This window comes from Rutidosis leptorrhynchoides, chromosome 2 (genome assembly GCF_046630445.1).
Source record: "Rutidosis leptorrhynchoides isolate AG116_Rl617_1_P2 chromosome 2, CSIRO_AGI_Rlap_v1, whole genome shotgun sequence".
Lineage (NCBI taxonomy): Eukaryota > Viridiplantae > Streptophyta > Magnoliopsida > Asterales > Asteraceae > Rutidosis > Rutidosis leptorrhynchoides.
The window spans coordinates 385,397,939-385,419,969 of record NC_092334.1 but is presented as its reverse complement, the minus strand read 5'-3'; the positions used below and the strand labels follow the sequence as shown (position 1 = coordinate 385,419,969).

Genomic DNA, 22,031 nt, shown 5'->3' with positions numbered 1-22,031 from the left:
TGCTACGAGCATGTGTTATTGATTTCGGAAACAGTTGGGATCGACATCTACCATTAGCAGAATTTTCCTACAACAACAGCTACCATTCAAGCATTGAGATGGCGCCGTTTGAAGCACTTTATGGTAGAAAGTGCAGGTCTCCGATTTGTTGGAGTGAAGTGGGGGATAGACAGATTACGGGTCCGGAGATTATACAAGAAACTACCGAGAAGATCATCCAAATTCAACAACGGTTGAAAACCGCCCAAAGTCGACAAAAGAGCTACGCTGACATTAAAAGAAAAGATATAGAATTTGAAATTGGAGAGATGGTCATGCTTAAAGTTGCACCTTGGAAAGGCGTTTTTCGATTTGGTAAACGAGGGAAATTAAATCCAAGGTATATTGGACCATTCAAGATTATTGATCGTGTCGGACCAGTAGCTTACCGACTAGAGTTACCTCAACAACTCGCGGCTGTACATAACACTTTCCACGTCTCGAATTTGAAGAAATGTTTTGCTAAAGAAGATCTCACTATTCCGTTAGATGAAATCCAAATCAACGAAAAACTTCAATTCATCGAAGAACCCGTCGAAATAATGGATCGTGAGGTTAAAAGACTTAAGCAAAACAAGATACCAATTGTTAAGGTTCGATGGAATGCTCGTAGAGGACCCGAGTTCACCTGGGAGCGTGAAGATCAGATGAAGAAGAAATACCCGCATCTATTTCCAGAAGATTCGTCAACACCTTCAACAGCTTAAAATTTCGGGACGAAATTTATTTAACGGGTAGGTACTGTAGTGACCCGAACTTTTCCATGTTTATATATATTAATTGAGATTGATATTTACATGATTAAATGTTTCCAACATGTTAAGCAATCAAACTTGTTAAGACTTGATTAATTGAAATAGGTTTCATATAGACAATTGACCACCCAAGTTGACCGGTGATTCACGAACGTTAAAACTTGTAAAAAACTATATGATGACATATATATGGTTATATATATAGTTAACATGATATTATGATAAGTAAACATATCATTAATTATATTAACAATGAACTACATATGTAAAAACAAGACTACTAACTTAATGATTTTGAAACGAGACATATATGTAACGTTTATCGTTGTAACGACATTTAATGTATATATATCATATTAAGAGATATTCGTACATCATAATATCATGATAATATAATAATTTAAAATCTCTTTTGATATTATAAACATTGGGTTAACAACATTTAACAAGATCGTTAACCTAAAGGTTTCAAAACAACATTTACATGTGACGACTAACGATGACTTAACGACTCAGTTAAAATGTATATACATGTAGTGTTTTAATATGTATTCATACACTTTTGAAAGACTTCAAGACAATTATCAAAATACTTCTACTTAACAAAAATGCTTACAATTACATCCTCGTTCAGTTTCATCAACAATTCTACTCGTATGCACCCGTATTCGTACTCGTACAATACACAGCTTTTAGATGTATGTACTATTGGTATATACACTCCAATGATCAGCTCTTAGCAGCCCATGTGAGTTACCTAACACATGTGGGAACCATCATTTGGCAATTAGCATGAAATATCTCATAAAATTACAAAAATATGAGTAATCATTCATGACTTATTTACATGAAAACAAAATTACATATCCTTTATATCTAATCCATACACCAACGACCAAAAACACCTACAAACACTTTCATTCTTCAATTTTCTTCATCTAATTGATCTCTCTCAAGTTCTATCTTCAAGTTCTAAGTGTTCTTCATAAATTCCAAAAGTTCTAGTTTCATAAAATCAAGAATACTTTCAAGTTTGCTAGCTCACTTCCAATCTTGTAAGGTGATCATCCAACCTCAAGAAATCTTTGTTTCTTACAGTAGGTTATCATTCTAATACAAGGTAATAATCATATTCAAACTTTGGTTCAATTTCTATAACTATAACAATCTTATTTCAAGTGATGATCTTACTTGAACTTGTTTTCGTGTCATGATTCTGCTTCAAGAACTTCGAGCCATCCAAGGATCCATTGAAGCTAGATCCATTTTTCTCTTTTCCAGTAGGTTTATCCAAGGAACTTAAGGTAGTAATGATGTTCATAACATCATTCGATTCATACATATAAAGCTATCTTATTCGAAGGTTTAAACTTGTAATCACTAGAACATAGTTTAGTTAATTCTAAACTTGTTCGCAAACAAAAGTTAATCCTTCTAACTTGACTTTTAAAATAAACTAAACACATGTTCTATATCTATATTATATGCTAACTTAATGATTTAAAACCTGGAAACACGAAAAATACCGTAAAACCGGATTTACGCCGTCGTAGTAACACCGCGGGCTGTTTTGGGTTAGTTAATTAAAAACTATGATAAACTTTGATTTAAAAGTTGTTATTCTGAGAAAATGATTTTTATTATGAACATGAAACTATATCCAAAAATTATGGTTAAACTCAAAGTGGAAGTATGTTTTCTAAAATGGTCATCTAGACGTCGTTCTTTCGACTGAAATGACTACCTTTACAAAAACGACTTGTAACTTATTTTTCCGACTATAAACCTATACTTTTTCTGTTTAGATTCATAAAATAGAGTTCAATGTGAAACCATAGCAATTTGATTCACTCAAAACGGATTTAAAATGAAGAAGTTATGGGTAAAACAAGATTGAATAATTTTTCTCATTTTAGCTACGTGAAAATTGGTAACAAATATATTCCAACCATAACTTAATCAACTTGTATTGTATATTATGTAATCTTGAGATACCATAGACACGTATACAATGTTTCGACCTATCATGTCGACACATCTATATATATTTCGGAACAACCATAGACACTCTATATGTGAATGTTGGAGTTAGCTATACAGGGTTGAGGTTGATTCCAAAATATATATAGTTTGAGTTGTGATCAATACTGAGATACGTATACACTGGGTCGTGGATTGATTCAAGATAATATTTATCGATTTATTTCTGTACATCTAACTGTGGACAACTAGTTGTAGGTTACTAACGAGGACAGCTGACTTAATAAACTTAAAACATCAAAATATATTAAAAGTGTTGTAAATATATTTTGAACATACTTTGATATATATGTATATATTGTTATAGGTTCGTGAATCAACCAGTGGCCAAGTCTTACTTCCCGACGAATTAAAAATCTGTGAAAGTGAGTTATAGTCCCACTTTTAAAATCTAATATTTTTGGGATGAGAATACATGCAGGTTTTATAAATGATTTACAAAATAGACACAAGTACGTGAAACTACATTCTATGGTTGAATTATCGAAATCGAATATGCCCCTTTTTATTAAGTCTTGTAATCTAAGAATTTGGGAACAGACACCCTAATTGACGCGAATCCTAAAGATAGATCTATTGGGCTTAACAAACCTCATCCAAAGTACCGGATGCTTTAGTACTTCGAAATTTATATCATATCCGAAGGGTGTCCCGGAATGATGGGGATATTCTTATATATGCATCTTGTTAATGTCGGTTACCAGGTGTTCACCATATGAATGATTTTTATCTCTATGTATGGGATGTGTATTGAAATATGAAATCTTGTGGTCTATTGTTACGATTTGATATATATATTTTAAACCTATAACTCACCAACATTTTTGTTGACATTTTAAGCATGTTTATTCTCAGGTGATTATTAAGAGCTTCCGTTGTCGCATACTTAAATAAGGACAAGATTTGGAGTCCATGCTTGTATGATATTGTGTAAAAACTGCATTCAAGAAACTTATTTTGTTGTAACATATTTGTATTGTAAACCATTATGTAATGGTCGTGTGTAAACAGGATATTTTAGATTATCATTATTTGATAATCTACGTAAAGCTTTTTAAACCTTTATTGATGAAATAAAGGTTATGGTTTGTTTAAAAATGAATGCAGTCTTTGAAAAACGTCTCATATAGAGGTCAAAACCTCGCAGCGAAATCAATTAATATGGAACGTTTTTAATCAATAAGAACGGGACATTTCAAATATCCTTAGTCATCTTTTCCATTCGTCTCTCGACATCATCTATCTTTGCAGAAATGGAATCTAAGCATGGCTAGAATCGGCTCTAGCTGCTTTAGATGATCTAACGATATCTTTTTCTTGGTGCCACTCATGTGAGTGGGAAGCAGTGTTATCAATAATTTTGTAAGCATCAGTTGCGGTTTTCTTCATAATGGAACCACCAGCTGCTATATTGATGTCTTTTCGTGTAGTGATGTCGTATCCTTGGTAGAATATTTGTACTATTTGACAGGTGTCTAAACCATGTTGCGGACATCCTCTTAATAACTTTCTAAATCTTGTCCACGCTTCATATAAAGTTTCATTTGGTTTTTGTGTGAACGTAACTATTTCTCCTTGAAGTCTTACGGCTTTAGATGCCGGAAAGAATTGTTTAAGAAAATTTTCAACTAAAACGTCCCATGTATCAATCTCCCCTTCAGGTAACGATTCTAACCAATCTTTGGCTTCTCTCTTTAAAGTCTAGGGAAATAACATGAGATATATCTGTTCATCCTCCACTTCTCGGATTTTAAATAGTGTACAGATCCTATTAAAGGTATGAATATGTTCGTTTGGATCTTCCTTCAGCGCACCACTAAATTGGCATTGATTAGTCACCATGTGTATGATTTGTCCTTTGATTTCATAATCTGGCGCATTAATGTCAGGTTGAGTAATTGCGTGACCTTGGCCAGTGCGTTTAGCTCTCATTCGGTCTTCCATACTTAGAGGTTCCAGATTTTTCATGATTGAATTTGTTGAATCTGAATCACTATAGGATTCTGATTTAATGGGTTGTTCCTCGACAATCTCCGTTTGAATGATTGGTGATTCCGGAGGAATGATTGGTGATTCAGGATCTCAGAATTGTCCCTGAATATCCTCCGGATTCTCTATTGTGAGGTCGGGTTCAAAAAATGGATTATCAGAAATTTGAATTGGAGTACTTGGTCGACTGGATGAAGATTCTAAAGAAAAATCAACGGCGATAATATTTGCTAGATGTCTTGATCGAGTTACAGGTGGTGAACGTACAAAAGGTGGTGAACGTTTTGCTCGGTGCATTCGTTGAATATCCTATTAGTTACAAAAATAAGAAAAATTATATAAGTTATCAAATTAATAGACTTTTCTAATTTTGCCCACGTTTCGAATAGCCAAAAGATGCAGCTGAGGGGCAGGATTCGTTTGGTCTCAATATAATTGAGTACTGTTTGGCTCCAATAACCCGGTCCACGTACAAATCCGACTATTACTACGAACCAGAAAATGGATGTCTATCAATTTAACCACTTAAAATAATTTTTCGTTTTGAAATTTTAGAGAAGAAATAGAAAAAAAAAATTCTGTGTCCTATAAACTAGAGCGTCGAGAAATAAGAAAGAAAAAGATTGCGAGTCGAAAAATGTCGAAAAATAAAAGGTCGAAAAATAAAAAGAAAGTAGCGCGTCGGAACTTAAAAAGGAACTAAAAACTAAGAATTAAAAGTTACGTCTAAAAATATTAAAGCTTAGAGAAATACTATATCCCAAAACGGCAATAACTTAAAAAGGTACTAAAATATTAAAAACGACGTCACAAAATTCTAAAGCACCTAAATCTTAGTCTAAAGAAAAAGCACTTAAGGGATTTTACGGCAAAGCCTAACAATCTAGAAATAAAAATAACTATGGCAAAAACTATGAATTAAAACTAAATACGAACGAAAAGTACAAATATTACGCTAAAACAAATAAAAAGATACAAAATATAAAAATAAATTTAAAGTTGTGAAAAGTACAAAAAATATTATTTTTATATTATTTATTTTATAAAACTATTAATTTTATATATTTATAAAACTAATTAAACTTAATAATACAAATTAATAATAAAACTAAAACTTAATTAATTAAATAACTAAACCCTAATTAGGGTTTTGATTAAATAATAATAATAATAATAATAATATACTCCGTAATGATTGCTGTTACCAGTCAACTCTGGCGTGTCAGACAGGGCTATGCGATCGCATGGTCCTCACGTTGAAAATCTATGCGGTCGCATGGAGTAGGTTTCTGGGCCAGGATATGGGCTGCTACAGTGATCAGGCCGAGTAGTTTACTATTTTTTTTTCTGTTTTTAAAATAAATAAATATTTATATAAATTAAATAAAAACTTAATTCTTAAAAACTAAAAATAAAGATAAAGAAACTTTATAATTTTATATATATATGTAACAAACTCTTAAATATATATATATATATTTTGTTTTTTTTTATATTTAGCGTTGCGCTTTCGGCGTTTAACTTTCCCCGGCAGCGGCGCCAAAAATACTTGATGTGTGCGAGGTGTGCTAGGAAATAGTATTATTTTTACAACGAAATACTATTAAATACGATACAATTTTACACAAGATATCTATTTATTTATATAATGGATATACATAAACCTTGCTACAACACTTATAGGCAGTGTACCTAATCGTACAGTAGTGTAGTTTTTAGTAAGTCCGGTTCGTTCCATAGGGATCTTTTAAACAAGCTTAACGCTATATTAGTTTTAACTTATAATTGTAAAAATACAAAAATATATATAAGTAGTATTATTATTATAAAGGGGGTTTTTACCGTTTAATGACCGATTTGTCAATTTTAAAACTTTAGTCGCAGTTAAAACCTAATGTAAAATATAAATATAACTTAATTTAAAGCGTAAAGTAAATAACGATAATGAAATTGCGATAAATAAAAGTGCGATAAAATAAAATTGCGATAATTAAAGAGTACGATAATTAAAAATACAATTAAATAAAATGACAATAAATAAAAGTGCGATAATTAAAAGTGCAATTAAATATGAAATAAAAGAATTATGCTTATTTAAACTTCCATAATCATGATGTTTGACGTGTTGATTTTTAGTTTATTCCCATGGGTTAATTGTCCTTTGTCCTGGATTATTCGATATGTCCATACGGATTTGTCCATAATAGTCCATCAGTCATAATCATAAAGTGCGAAAGTCTTCGTCAAATTATTCTTATTTCTGAAGTTAAATATTCCAACTAATTGGGGATTCGAATTGTAACAAGGTCTTAATACTTTGTTTAATGAATACACTAGGTTATCGACTGCGTGTAGTCCAAGGTTTTACTACTTTGTTAACAATTACACCAATTACCCTTGAATGTAATCCACCCCTGTTTCAACAAGTCTATTAACTATTAATCCAGTTCCGTGTCCGGTAAAATGAACAATTATTGGTATTTATAGATATCCCGCCCACCGTACCCAGTCAAGCGTATGTGGTTATATATAAATACGTCAAATTATAAGTCTATATATTAAATCAATGAGGTATCATTTAGTTAATATAAAACCCATTAATAGCCCATAGTCTAATTTCTACAAGTGTCGTTCTTTTATCCAAACCCCAATTATGGTACAAAGCTCAATTACCCAATTTTAATATTTAGCCTAACATCATGATTACTTCGGCAGAAAAATAAGCATAATAATAACTTAGCTACGAGACATTAAATTAAAAATAACATTAACCATAACTTACAGTGATTAAAAATAGCGTAGCGTTACACGGACAGAATTTCGACTTACACCCTTACAACATTCGCTAATATATCCTTATTATTAGAATTTAAAATTAAAATTAAAATTATAATATAAATATATATATACGAGTGATAGATAGAGAGATGGTGGATATTGTGTAAAAAATTCGTCCAAAACTCGCGAACTTTATAGGACCTGACCTGATACTATTAGCCATGCGATCGCATGGAAAATGGTCATGCTGGCCATGCGATCGCATGGCCCTGGAATCCAGCTCACATGTATTTGTTTGCATTCTGCCGACGGTTTTTATTATAATATATAATATATAAATAATTTATATAATTATTTAAATATTATATTTTATTCTTGTGCATAGTTGACTTGTAATTTTTAGTCTGTTGTGTCGCGCGTTGAGAGTTGACTTTGGTCCCGGTTCCGAATTTTCGAACGTCCTTGCGTACAATTTAATATCTTGTATTTTGCGTTTCGCGTCTTGTACTCTTGTAATTTTGAGACGTTTCTCATCAATAATTGGAACCACTTCGATTGTACTTTGTACTTTTGAGCTTTTTGGTCGTTTGCGTCTTCAATTCGTCGAATCTGTCTTTTGTCTTCACCTTTTATTATTTAAACGAATACCACTTGTAAATTGAACAATTGCAACTAAAAGCTTGTCTTCCTTGAGGGATAATGCTATGAAATATATGTTCATTTTTAGCATTATCAACCCACTTGAGTGTTCATACTGTTCGAATGAAACTGGCCACTATACTTCGGTTTCATGGAAAGTCACTTGCTTTCTTTCCCGGTATCGCATTTTCTGTTTCCTTTGAATCACAAACCATCATAACCTACGTAATTGTTTCCTCTTGTTCAAACCCAAACCACCACCATCTATTTTCTCTCTCCCTATCTTCTTCAAATGTGAACCACCAATTCAGCCGCCATACTTCTGTTTTCGTTTAACTTGAAATCATCCCAAACCGTCACTTCATCAGCTCTCTCTCCAAGTTCTAAAAACACTCACAAGCACCCAAACAAAATACTGCTACTCAATTCTGTAATTCCTATTTTCATTCGCAAAACCATCCTTAAAGCAAACCTGCAAAATGCAACAGAGATGATGGACTGTTAACATAGATAATATGATGCGATAATGATAACCCAATTTCATGTTTTTCCTATTCCCTATTTTGATTAATAAATAACCACTTGATCGATTAAGGGTGCTGTTTTTCCTTGTTGTAGGTCGAAAGACACCTTCATCCACTCAATTGTGATTTAAAGGTTATAGGTATATTATTATATTTAACTTAGTAGTATTTGTCGGCTATCTATCTATTATGATTAAGAAGGTGACGATAGATGATGTTAAACCTTGTGTATCCGTTTTGAAACCCAAACAAAAGCTCGCAGATATTTTATTTTATGGAAATGGATTTCGTGAAGTTGGACTTATTGAAGTGGGCTGCTGTAACTTAGTTAACGATCCATATTTTTATTTGCTTGTGGGCTGAATGATACATCCTGTTGTTGGGCCATGTTAAAAACCCAAATTGCTTGACAAATCACTATTTTATGCTGCTGCTATAATACTTATTTGAAACGCGAATGATTATAGATGATGACGAATAATTGTTAGTATTGGTGAGGTACATGATATGAGCATAGAGGTAACAATGGTGATGATTTGATTTGATATGATATTAATTATGATTATGATATGATGATGTTATTCGACTATCAGGATCGTGGTGAATAATAGTGATGGTGAAGCTAGATGATAAAAAAGATGATAAAAAAATTAGGGATGTACGATGACGATTTGAAGTTTAAAAAAAATAGATAGATACATAAGTTATATATAGTATTTTGTGAAGTAAAACACAAAGGATTTGGTAGCGTGATGGTTATGGAGTGTTTCGGGTTAGCACGAGGTCTCGGGTTCGAGCCCGGACTGGAGCAATTTTTCTTAGGAACTCACTCTTTAAAGGTAGTAAACTTATTTTTATTATTGTTATTATTATTATTATTATTATTATTATTATTATTATTATTATTATTATTATTATTATTATTATTAGTAGTAGTAGATTCATTATTAGTATTAGTATTAGTATTAGTAAAAGTATTATTATTACTATTATTAATATCATTAACATTATTATTATCACAAATATTATTATTATTATTATTATTATTATTATTATTATTATTATTAACATATGACTTTTTATTTATTTTTAGTAGTATTATCTTTATTATTAATATAACTATAAGTATAAATATTAAAATACAAAAAAATAAATATATAAAACTTTTAAAATAACAAATGTATGACTAAACTAAATAAATAAAATATATAAACTAGTTGATTATTATTACTTGTTAATTATATGTGTTAATATATATACTTGATATAGGTTCGTGAATCCGAGGCCAACCTTGCATTGTTCAGTTTCGTCGTATGCATATTTTTACTACAAAATATCGTATCATGAGTTCATTTGATTCCCTTTTACTCTTTACATTTTTGGGACTGAGAATACATGCGCTACTTTTACAACTGCTTTATTAAATGCTTTTGAAATACATTTTTGAACTGCGAATACATGAAATGCTTTTATAAATGTTTGACTAGATAGACACAAGTAAAACATTCCTCGAATAAATTATGTGGACGTGATAATTGCCACCATTGAATTATTTGGACGTGATAATTGCCACAATTGATATGAATATTTTTCCCCTGATTATTATTGCTTGGTAACCTAAGAATTAGGGAACATCACTAATTTTGAGAATTAGTGCACGCCTAATTCAAGCGAATCCTATAGGTAGCTACCGGGTTTAACACCCCTACCTAGAATGTTCACTAGATGGAAGGGCTAGTGGGCGTGGTGTTTAGTACTTCGAAGTTTATATGATTATTATACAGACGAGATGTTCTGTTTTGGGGATATTATTATGCGCATTATATGTTAAGGTCGGTTACCAAGCCAAGCTATAACAGCAATGAAAAGTGAATGCTATGTATCGAGAGAATGATTTTATACACAGGTTATGTGTATGTTATTTTTGTGCACAAGATATGTGTACGGTTACTAAGATTTATGAAAGATGATTTTGTACACGAGAAAGGTGTACTGTATTTAAAAGATATCGCATGTACATTACAGGTGGGTATAGGATTCGGGCCCATTTGTACCATGCAGCATTTAAATCTTGTGGTCTATCAAAATGATGAATTTTATTGTTTTATGATAAACTTATGAACTCACCAACCTTTTGGTTGACACTTGAAAGCATGTTTATTCTCAAATATGAAAGAAATCTTTCGCTGTACATTTGCTCATTTTAGAGATATTACTTGGAGTCATTCATGACATATTTCAAAAGACGTTGCATTCGAATCGTTGAGTTCATCAAGATTATTATTAAGTCAATTATAGTTAGATGTATTATGAAATGGTATACATATCGTCAACTTTCGATGTAAGGAAAGTTTGTCTTTTCAAAACGAATGCAATGTTTGTAAAATGTATCATATAGAGGTCAAGTACCTCGCGACGTAACCAAATGTAATGTATTCGTCCGGATGGATTAGGACGGTTCCTTTCAATACCCGATTCTAATTCTTAGGTTACCAAGTAATAATAATCAGGGGAAATATTCACAACAATTAGTGGCAATTATAACGTCCAACTAATTCAATAATAATCCACAGAACTTCTGTCTGCATAATAATTCATTCGAGGAATGTTTTGCTTGGTTTCATGAGGGGATCAATGTTCGGAGGTGGTGGTGTGTAGTACGGTGAAGGTGATTGAAGATGGTGAAGAAGGAGAAGGAGGAATGTGTGATATATGCATAAAGGTGATAAGGATATAACTCTGAATATCCGATAATGCATAATGTATATGGTTATATATATAATATATACACTTGATGAAGAAATTCACAAAGCACAGTAATAATTCATAATATCAAAATATCAATCGTGTAGATACAGTGAAGCAGCCCTTTTGATTTGTATTAATGTGCCGACAGTTTTCACGGGGTGTGTCCATTGCTAAACAGTTACGGATAATTTAATTCAGAAAAATCTCATATTTTAAAATTAAGTCCATTTATTTATTTTAGTCATTATCTGTTTGAAACCTGATCAAAAAGATTCTATAATTATTTATTTTCTGTTCCAATTTATATGTACGGAGTACAAAACCTTATATTGAAAAGGTAAAAAAAATAATTATCAAAACTATTATCTTTTTAATCAAATTTTGGACCAATTTTTATTTTAAAACTTCATATATATATATATATATATATATATATATATATATATATATATATATATATATATATATATATATATATATATATATATATATATATATATATATATATATATATATATATATATATTAGATCCATTTTAAAAATAATTAAACGTCAACCGAAAGTTACATACAGTTACCATTTAAGCTCAAAATTAATTATATTTAATATACACTATGTATATATATGAATAGTTTTAAATAACAAAATTTACTACGCAAATAGATATATATTAAATAATTAAATTAAATATAACAATATATATATACAAGAAATATACATATAAAATAATAATTTTTATTACAATGTATTTTATTTTACATATTTGTTTATAACAATAAATGTATATAATAGTTTATTAATGTTCATGTTATTATATATATTATACAAATATTTATATATACATATTTATAAATATCCACATATTTACAAGCAATGGTTAATGAATCATCGGGGATAGTCAAAGGGTTACATGAAAATAGTTCCAATATTTTGAGATTCAACATTACAGACTTTGCTTATCGTGTCGAAATCATATTAAGATCAAGTTTAAATTGGGTCAAAAATTTTCGGGTCATCACAGTCTGTGACGACCCGAAAATTTCCGACCAAATTTAAACTTAATCCCTATATGTTTCCGACACAATAAGCAAAGTCTGCAATGTTGAGTCTCGAAAACTTTGAAACTATGCTCATATATTCAATTAACCTTTTGACTAATTTCGACAATTCACGAACCTATAATTGAAAATAGAAATGTAAAAAAATAAATAATTATATATGTAAATAATTATATTAAATATATTAACGAACTATTATGTAATTTAGTTACTATGAAATATAACTTTAACAAACTAAAATTTGTTATTTTGAATACATAGAGTATATTAGATATAAACGGTTTCAGACAAAATTTGTCAACGTTATCAAAATATTACATGAATAATGTTATACTTTGAGTTTAATTGTCTAATGTATATAACTAATTATCTACTTAATATTTAAAACATAATTGAATATATAATTGTATATATATATAAAGCTATATATGATTTCTATTATAATTATGAATATATTGAAATATATAAAATACATGTACATTAAATATTCAATGAATATTACCATATAATATATTAAATACTTATTAACTATTACATAGTAATAAATTGTAATAGTAAGATATTAAATGTGGTTTCAAGAAGAGCATAAGTGTTATACTAATATTATTATCATTACTTCATTATTGTTATAATATTCATGTTAATATTAATATCAGTATTATTAATATTACTAGATATGAAACTTGATACGAATAATGTGTTAAAATTTCTAATATTATTATTATCATTACTAATATAAGTATTATTATTATTATTATTATTTATATCGTTATTACTAAATTATCATTATTATAATTATGATGTTAGTTATTAATATGATTATTTTATTAATAGTATTATATTGATATTATTATTATTAATATCTTTATTATTAATTCTATTATTATTATTACTAAATTATTAACATTATTATAATTTATTAACATATTTATTAATATTAAAATTAAGTTTAAGATACCGAATCAGATACAAAATTGGGTTCTATTACCCATCCACATCGATCTTTATTTTTTTTTGTATATATCTGCTTAATTGTTTCCCTCTAATTGAATCATCTAATTTCTGTTAGAGATCAATAGCGACGTATAATTCTTTTTATTTTATTTGTGTACTGGTTGTCTGATTAGGTTGAAAAATCGATTTCCATTGTCAATACAAACAAGATTCAGTCATATCACTTGTACTACTGCAACTATTCGAATTACCATCAAAATATACTGCCTTACCCTCCTGCAATTCGGATTTTAAAACCAAAAACTCAATAAAAAGTTAGAATGTCTCTGTTGTTACAACTTTATTGCCAAAAATCAATTTCGAAAACCATTCCAAAATCCTTAAATGCTATTTTGTTAGGAATCTCTTACTCAAGCTATATGCAAAATCTCAACTACCAATTCTCCAAAACAAATTCTAATTTTTGAAGTCAAACTTAATTTTCAAAAGTCAAATGTTATGTTCTTTGAGAAATTTGAGTTCCAGTTGAAGTTTTAGGATCAATTGATTGGTTGGGAAAGATTTTGGGAGGGAATTGAAACCCATTTCATGTTATAATCTTGTACTAAAACGATCAAAAATTTGAATTCTGATTTTGTGTTCATATCGGGTTCAGGAGATTGTCGAAGTTTTTTTTTTATTTCAGTCGTTTGATTTAATTACTCTAATCAACCCTTTATCATTCTATTTCATCTATATATTTAAACCTAAACGTGTTTTAGCTGTTATAAATTCGAATTATACTCATTGAATTGAGCCTGCTGATGAAGAAGGAGAAGTTAGAAGAACAATATATACGGGTTAAATAATTAGGTGTTGGTGATATTAACAGAAAAACATGCCAGATCAGTTGGTCATGAGAGGTGTTGGGTTATCAAGAGGTCACGGGTTTGAGTCCTGTCTAAGGCGTTTATTTTTTTTTTTAAAGGCTTATCACTTGAGGTAGTTTTCAAATTCTATTATTATTATTATTATAGTTATTAATTATTATTATGATTATTATTATTGTTGTTGTTATAATTATTTGTTATTATTATTAAGTAGGAGTGTTATTATTATTATTAATATTAAGTAGTATACATATTATTATTTTTATTATGAATATTAGTTATAATATTATCATTAAGTATTATTAGTATTATTAATATTGTTATCATTAATTTTATCATTTTTACTATTAATATATGTATTATGATTATTCTTAGGATTATGACTATCATTATTATCATTATTATTTGTATTAGTATCATTGGTAATTATCTGTATTATTATTGTTATCATTAACATAAGTATTATTGTTAAAGTTATCATTATTATTATTATTACTATGGTTATCTTTATTAGTAAAAAAAAATATCATTTTTAGTAAATTATCATTAGTAGTAAAGTTATTATCCTTATTAAAATTATCATTTTCAAAAGTTAACATTATCATTATTATTACTATTATTACTATCAATATTATTACTATCATTTTTATCATTATCAAAACTACTACAAATAGATTTTTATAAAAATATATAACACTATATTTTTATTATTAAAAAGATATAAATTAAGCTATATATATATATAAAAGATATAAATTAAAATATAAATATATATTTTTATCATATATAAACCTTAATATACAATTATATTATTATTAATGAAGAATAATAGTTATATAAAATTATATAAATAATAATCATTTTCAAATATATATACAAACTAAGTAAAAAATATATAAAGTTATAATATATGAAATTGTTCGATTACGAGTATATGTTTTAATATATATATGAATAATATAGGTTCGTGAATCCGAGACTAACCCTACACTTGTTCAAATGTCGTTATATGTATTTTTACTACAGAATACAGTATGGTGAGTTCATTTGATTCTCTTTTACTCTTTACATTTTTGGGACTGAGAATACATGCGCTACTTTTACAACTGCTTTATTAAATGCTTTTGAAATACATTTTAAACTGCGAATACATGAAATGCTTTTATAAATGTTTGACGAGATAGACACAAGCAAAACATTCCTCGAATGAATTATGTGGACGTGATAATTACCACCATTGAATTATGTGGATGTGATAATTGCCACAATTGATATGAATATTTTTCCCCTGATTATTATTGCTTGGCAACCTAAGAATTAGGGAACATCACTAATTTTGAGAATTAGTGCACGCCTAATTGACGCGAATCCTAAAGGTAGCTATCGGGTTTAACACCCCCACCCAGAATGTTCACTAGACGGAAGGGCTAGTGGGCGTGGTGTTTAGTACTTCGAAGTTTATATGATTATTATACAGACGGGATGTTCTGTTTTGGGGATATTATTATGCGCATTATATGTTAAGGTCGGTAACCAAGCCAAGCTATGAAAGCAATGAAAAGTGAATGTTATGTATCGAGAGAATAATTTTATACACAGATTATGTGTATGTTATTTTTGTGCACAATATATGTGTACGGTTACTAAGATTTATGAAAGATGATTTCGTACACGAGAAAGGTGTACTGTATTTAAAAGATATCGCATGTACATTACAGGTGGGTATAGGATTCGGGCCCATTTGTACCATGCAGGATTTAAATCTTGTGGTCTATCAAAATGATGAATTTTATTGTTTTATTATAAACCTATGAACTCACCAACCTTTTGGTTGACACTTGAAAGTATGTTTATTCTCAGGTATAAAAGAAATCTTCCGCTGTGCATTTGATCATTTTAGAGATATTACATGGAGTCATTCATGACATATTTCAAAAGACGTTGCATTCGAGTCGTTGAGTTCATCAAGGATATTATTAAGTCATGTATAGTTGGATATATTATGAAATGGTATGCATGCCGTCAACTTTCGATATAAATGAAAGTTTGTCTTTTCAAAAACGAATGCAATGTTTGTAAAATGTATCATATAGAGGTCAAGTACCTCGCGATGTAACCAAATGTAATGGTACGCGTTTTATGTGATTGTGGCTACGGCACATAGGGAGAGTACGTAAACTAGTACTACATAAGTAAGATGATTTGTAGTAAACTTGTAGAGGTTATCAACGGTGACTAATTTGGCCCGATAGGTTGAAGTGGGGATGATGGAAGATCTAGTATCATGAGGGCAATATAAAGGTGATGATAAGTGTTTGTAAAAGGCAGTAGCAATGGTTGTTGTGTTGGTGTTTGAGATGGAAAACCGAACCAAAAAACAGAAATTGTAACAAGAATGATTTGTTTTTGGGACTGAGAATACATGCGCTACTTTTATAAATGTTTGACGAAATAGAAACAAGTAATCGAAACTACATTATATGGTTGAATGATCGAAATTGAATATGCCCCTTTTTAGCTTGGTAGCCTGAGAATTTGGGAACAGACCCCCAAATTGACGCGAATCCTAAAGATAGATCTATCGGGCCCAACAAACCCCATTCTGGAATTTGGAATGCTTTAGTACTTCGAGTTTATCATGTCCGATGGGTGTCCCGAAATGATGGGGATATTCTATATGCATCTTGTTAAGGTTGGTTACCAGGTGTTCAATCCATATGAATGATTTTTGTCTCTATGCATGGGACGTATATTTATAAGAAATGGAAATGAAAATCTTGTGGTCTATTAAAATGATGAAAATGATCATTTATGATAAACTAATGAACTCACCAACCTTTTAGTTGACACTTTAAAGCATGTTTATTCTCAGGTGTTAAAGAAATCTTCCACTGTGCATTTGCTCATTTTAAAGATAGTACTTGGAGTCATTCATGGTATATTTCAAAAGACGTTGCATTCGAGTCGTTGAGTTCAGTAAAGATTATGATTTAGTAAATGACAGATTAGATCATTTATAGATGGATATTATGAAATGGTATGCATTCCTGTCAACTGTCGATGAAATGAAAGTTTATCTTTTAAACGAATGCAATGTTTGTAAAATGTATCATATAGAGGTCAAATACCTCGTGATGTAATCATATGTTATTGTATTCGTTCTTATGGATTAGGACGGGTCCTTACACTAAGCTCTAATACCAATTGTAGGATCCTAGATCTCATGAATACCATGAATGTGAAGACTAACCATTAAGATTGAGAGAAAAAGTCAATCAGTCAAGATTGACTTTCCACGGCTTTCTTGAAAATCTCTACATAACAGTGGCTAAGCTTAGCTAATCTAGGGAGTCTTGGATCCTTTATATAGCCTCGTATAAAGGATCCTCCATAAGGCTAGGGCAACTGGTATTACTCATTTCCTGGGTTCTAACAATACTAGTATTCGCCACGAGGGTTAATAGTCCTAGCGAACGTTTTTCAGAAACCGCTAAGAAACTTGTTCCAACAAACGTTTTTCAGAAACCGACAAGATGGGAAAAATTTGTACAACTATACCTTATAGGAATTCTATCTCGACACTGTGTGCCATTATCTTTTATTCGGATCGAGATGCTCGTTTCACTTCTGATTTTTGGGGTGCCCTACAAGAAGCCTTGGGAACACGTTTAGACATGAGTACTGCGTATCACCCACAAACCGACGGACCAAGAAAACGTAAGATTAAAACCTTGGAGAACATAATACGAACTTTTATTTTTATCCTTAGCCGATATCTATTACAACGATAATATTCATTTGAGTCTTAACGTCACGCCTTTTGAAATTCTGTATGACCGGAAACGTCGTTCTCCTTTTTTCGAACCAAGTAAATGATAATCAATTCACCGGGCTCGAGATCATTCATGTACGACCGAGAAAATTTATTCATATTCAAGAAAGACCCAAAACGACCCGTTGTCGTCGAATGAACTATGCCGATGTTAGACGTAAACCTCTCGAATTCCAAGTGGGAAACCGCGTAGTGTTAAAATTCGCACCTTGGGGAGGTGTAAATTCGTTACGGGAAACGGGGAAAACTAATTCCGAGAGTATATTGATCCTTTTAAAATCTTGGGGCGTATTGGACCCGTTGCTTATCACTTAAATCTTCCAACTCAACTAAGTTTCCATTCATTCTACATTCCAAGTATCAAACTTAAAGAAGTGTCTTGCGGAACAAGGACTTATTATTCTTTTCGAAAAGCCTACCATTGATCACAAACTCCACTTCATAAGAGAACCGGTTGAAATTATGGATCGTGAAACCAAACCCTAAGACAAAGTAAAACCCCGATTGTCAAAGTTCGTTGGGATACCAACAGAGGACCCGAGTTCACGTGGGAAAGACAAGATCAAAGGAAAAGGAGGTACCCTCTCACTTATTCGTAGGATTGACAATGCAAGGCCTCTAGGAAGAAACAACGTCTACTACTTCCAACTAAATTTCGGGACGAAATTTCTTTTAAGGTGTGGGTAATGTAACAACCCGACTTTTTCCGTTTATTCATTTTAACGCCCGTCTTTTTTTTTTTTTTTTTTTTAATAATATCTTTCGTTATCTAAATTCGTACCTTTCGTTAACTAACGTTCTTGATATTTTCCGTCATTGGATTATAACATTTTCTGTTTACTCTCGCGTATTTAAAATAATTCGTTCGGTTAATTCACGCACTCGCTTTTAAACTCGAGGGACTATTGTTGCCAAGGGACCAAACTTAACCAACTAGGTCAAGTAGTCAACCCTCTTTCTCCCACCATTCATTTTCACCTCCTCCATCTTCATACTTCCCTTTTTCTCTCAAATCCACTCAACAAAGAATCATCATCCAAATTCGATCTAGGAAGCTAGCAACAAAATGAATTGTACTTTTGGAATCCTCTCTTCATCCTCTACAACTTGATACTAATTTCATATCGTTTGGGTAACTTTCTAAAAACTCTAGATTTCATGTTCTTAATGTTTTTGACTTGAAATGGTGTTAATTAGTGTCTATGGCTCAAGTTTAACATGAATATGTAATTTGTATGCTCGATCTTGTTATTTTGCATAACTAGCATGAACTTGAAAAAGTGTTTATTTAATCCTTGGTTTTGATTGATTAAATGTTGTTAGATGTTAAACCTTATGTGTTAAAAGTGTTACTAGCATCATTAGCTTCGTTTTGGTATGTTGGATGACATGAAAACCTTACATTAACATGATTATTGATTTTGTGATTCTTGGTTAGGGTTTGATAGATTTTAAAACGAACTTTTGATGCACCAAATGCTTTGCAATGTTGTTATTAAGTGTTTAGTTGTTTTGTATGCGTAATTACCTACGAAACGGCATATCGTATGTGTAAATTGAATTCTCGAATCATCTTATGCGTTTATGAACTTTAAACATTTGATAATGAATATTTGATGATCTTGTGATGCAGATTTAATTGTTGTAAATTCTAGTTTTAGTTGATGATATGTTCTTAGTTGTTTTCTTGTAAAAATACCTTTCCAACGATATAAGATACGTGTTTTGAGTATTTTCGGTTCATAAGTTGCGTTTGAAATGAGTTTGGTTCGAGACTTATCAAATTTGCAGCAACAGCAATCTGTAACCCATTTGGATGCCGTCCCACATCTTGGACACCGTCCAGTCCTTCACTGCTGGACACCATCCAGCCATTCTGGACGCCGTCCAAATGAACTGCAGAATTCTGTTTTGCTTGGTCGTTTACCGTTTAATTCTAACTATGCTACGCACCTCCGATTAACATGAAACTTGGCCAACATGTTTATATATGACTACTAATTGAAGAAAAATTGTCGGATATCCGACCCGACCCCGTTGACTTTGACTTTGACCAAGTTAGTCAAACTTAACCAAATGCTTATGCAATCGTTCTAACATGCTTTTATACTTGATTCTCGCATTAAACTTGACAACTTTATTCACATGCTATATTAATCGAGTCGTAATGAGCCATAGGACTAATTGAACACATTTTGACCGACCTTGTGTCGTAACCGGTAATTAATACGACTTATCTGTTTAGGTCAAGGTTAAGCAACTTTCATTTGCACAATGTTTAATTTCAAGTACTTTGGCATGCAACTACGGTGAGATCATAGTCCCATCTTTTCAACAACTTTTATACTTTTAAAACATGGGATGTGAAACATATATGGTTTATACTTTTATACTTTGAACACAAATATGAAAGCAAAGATACATACGAGTTAGAACAAAAATCCTCAAGTCCAACTATCATTAGTTACACTTGTAGGGTGTAAGCGAGAACTTATGTTGTGTGTCCATACGGGTTTGACGAACCCTCATCCAGATGGATGAAACGTATTTTCGGTATATAGTGTAGGTTCTAACACTATTATGCAGAGGTAAGATTCAGTTAAGCTTTGGTAATAAGGTGCTCGTGATACAAACAACATCTTTTGAGATGTATACGCTTTGATACTAAATCTTGTGGTTCAAAAACATACTTTACAAATACACCTATGACTTCACCAACGTTTTTCGTTGACAGTTTTCTATATGTTTTCTTAGGTTCATACTTGGCTACTTGATGCATGCTTCCGCATACTTTGAATACTTGCTTGGGGTCAAGCATACATGCATACGCTAGTGATAGTACCTTTGGATTCAAACTTAAAGTATACATACTTACGCTATTTATAGCAACCGTGATTTTCAAACTTATTATGTCGCAAGATATTTCAATTATACTTTATTACTTTTGTAAACTTAAACTTGTTGTCGAACCGTTTGGTAAACTAAACTTTGCAGTCTTGTACGTTTCAAATGAACGCGACATAATTTTGGTCAAACACGTCTTATATAGGGACTATGACCACGTAACGGGACTTAAGTTATCGACGCCGTCAATGACAATTTGGCCGGGTCGTTACATCTTTGATACTTCGAGTGAAATCAACCATGTTGTCGGGCAGAAATCTTCTTTCAAAAAATGTAATATTAATGGCCAACAATTCGGGGCTAAGAAATTGACTTACAAGGAAGAGTTACAGAATTTTGCGGCTATAATGGAGAATATGAAGGACGATGAGTCTCCGGACAACGCATCAAAACCATGAGGATCGCCTCATGGAACAATCGTGACCTTGGAATCATGTCGAGTGGTCGTATGACGGGTTCGTTGGTCATTATCTTTCAAGTCCTTCTCTTAACAATTCAAGATGCCATGGTATAAGATTGTTGTGCTTCCTGTTCTATCGATGTTTGGTATCTTAGGCCTTTGGTGCATTTCAAGTGGATGTTTGAAATTAGTTTTCTACTTTGTCAATTTTGCCACAAGTAAATTTTTGGATCACCACTAATATGTGATGGCTACCCAGATGGTAGGTTCTGCGAGAGTAAAGTTCACATCTATGGGATATTTTGAGGTCTTGTGCATTTATTCAAATGGCCCAAAATGTTATATTCGATAACAAGCTCACATATATGAGCTCCTTTGTATCGGGCCTCAATCTTATTGTCCACAAAGTTGTTCATGTTTCTGGATGCATGACTTCAATTTAAAAGGCTTCTTTCGGTTTCTAACTTCAACTTTCGTCACGGGCTTCAATTTTTTGTTTGT

At 31.1% G+C, this 22,031-nt stretch overlaps 1 non-coding gene across 1 annotated transcript; it reads left to right on the top strand.

Annotated features, from left to right (window-relative positions):
* Positions 1–4,311: 4,311 nt before the first annotated feature.
* Positions 4,312–4,418, top strand: LOC139895103 (small nucleolar RNA R71). Its single transcript, XR_011775569.1, has one exon. It is a non-coding gene; the product is annotated as a small nucleolar RNA R71 (small nucleolar RNA).
* The last annotated feature ends 17,613 nt before the right edge of the window (positions 4,419–22,031 follow it).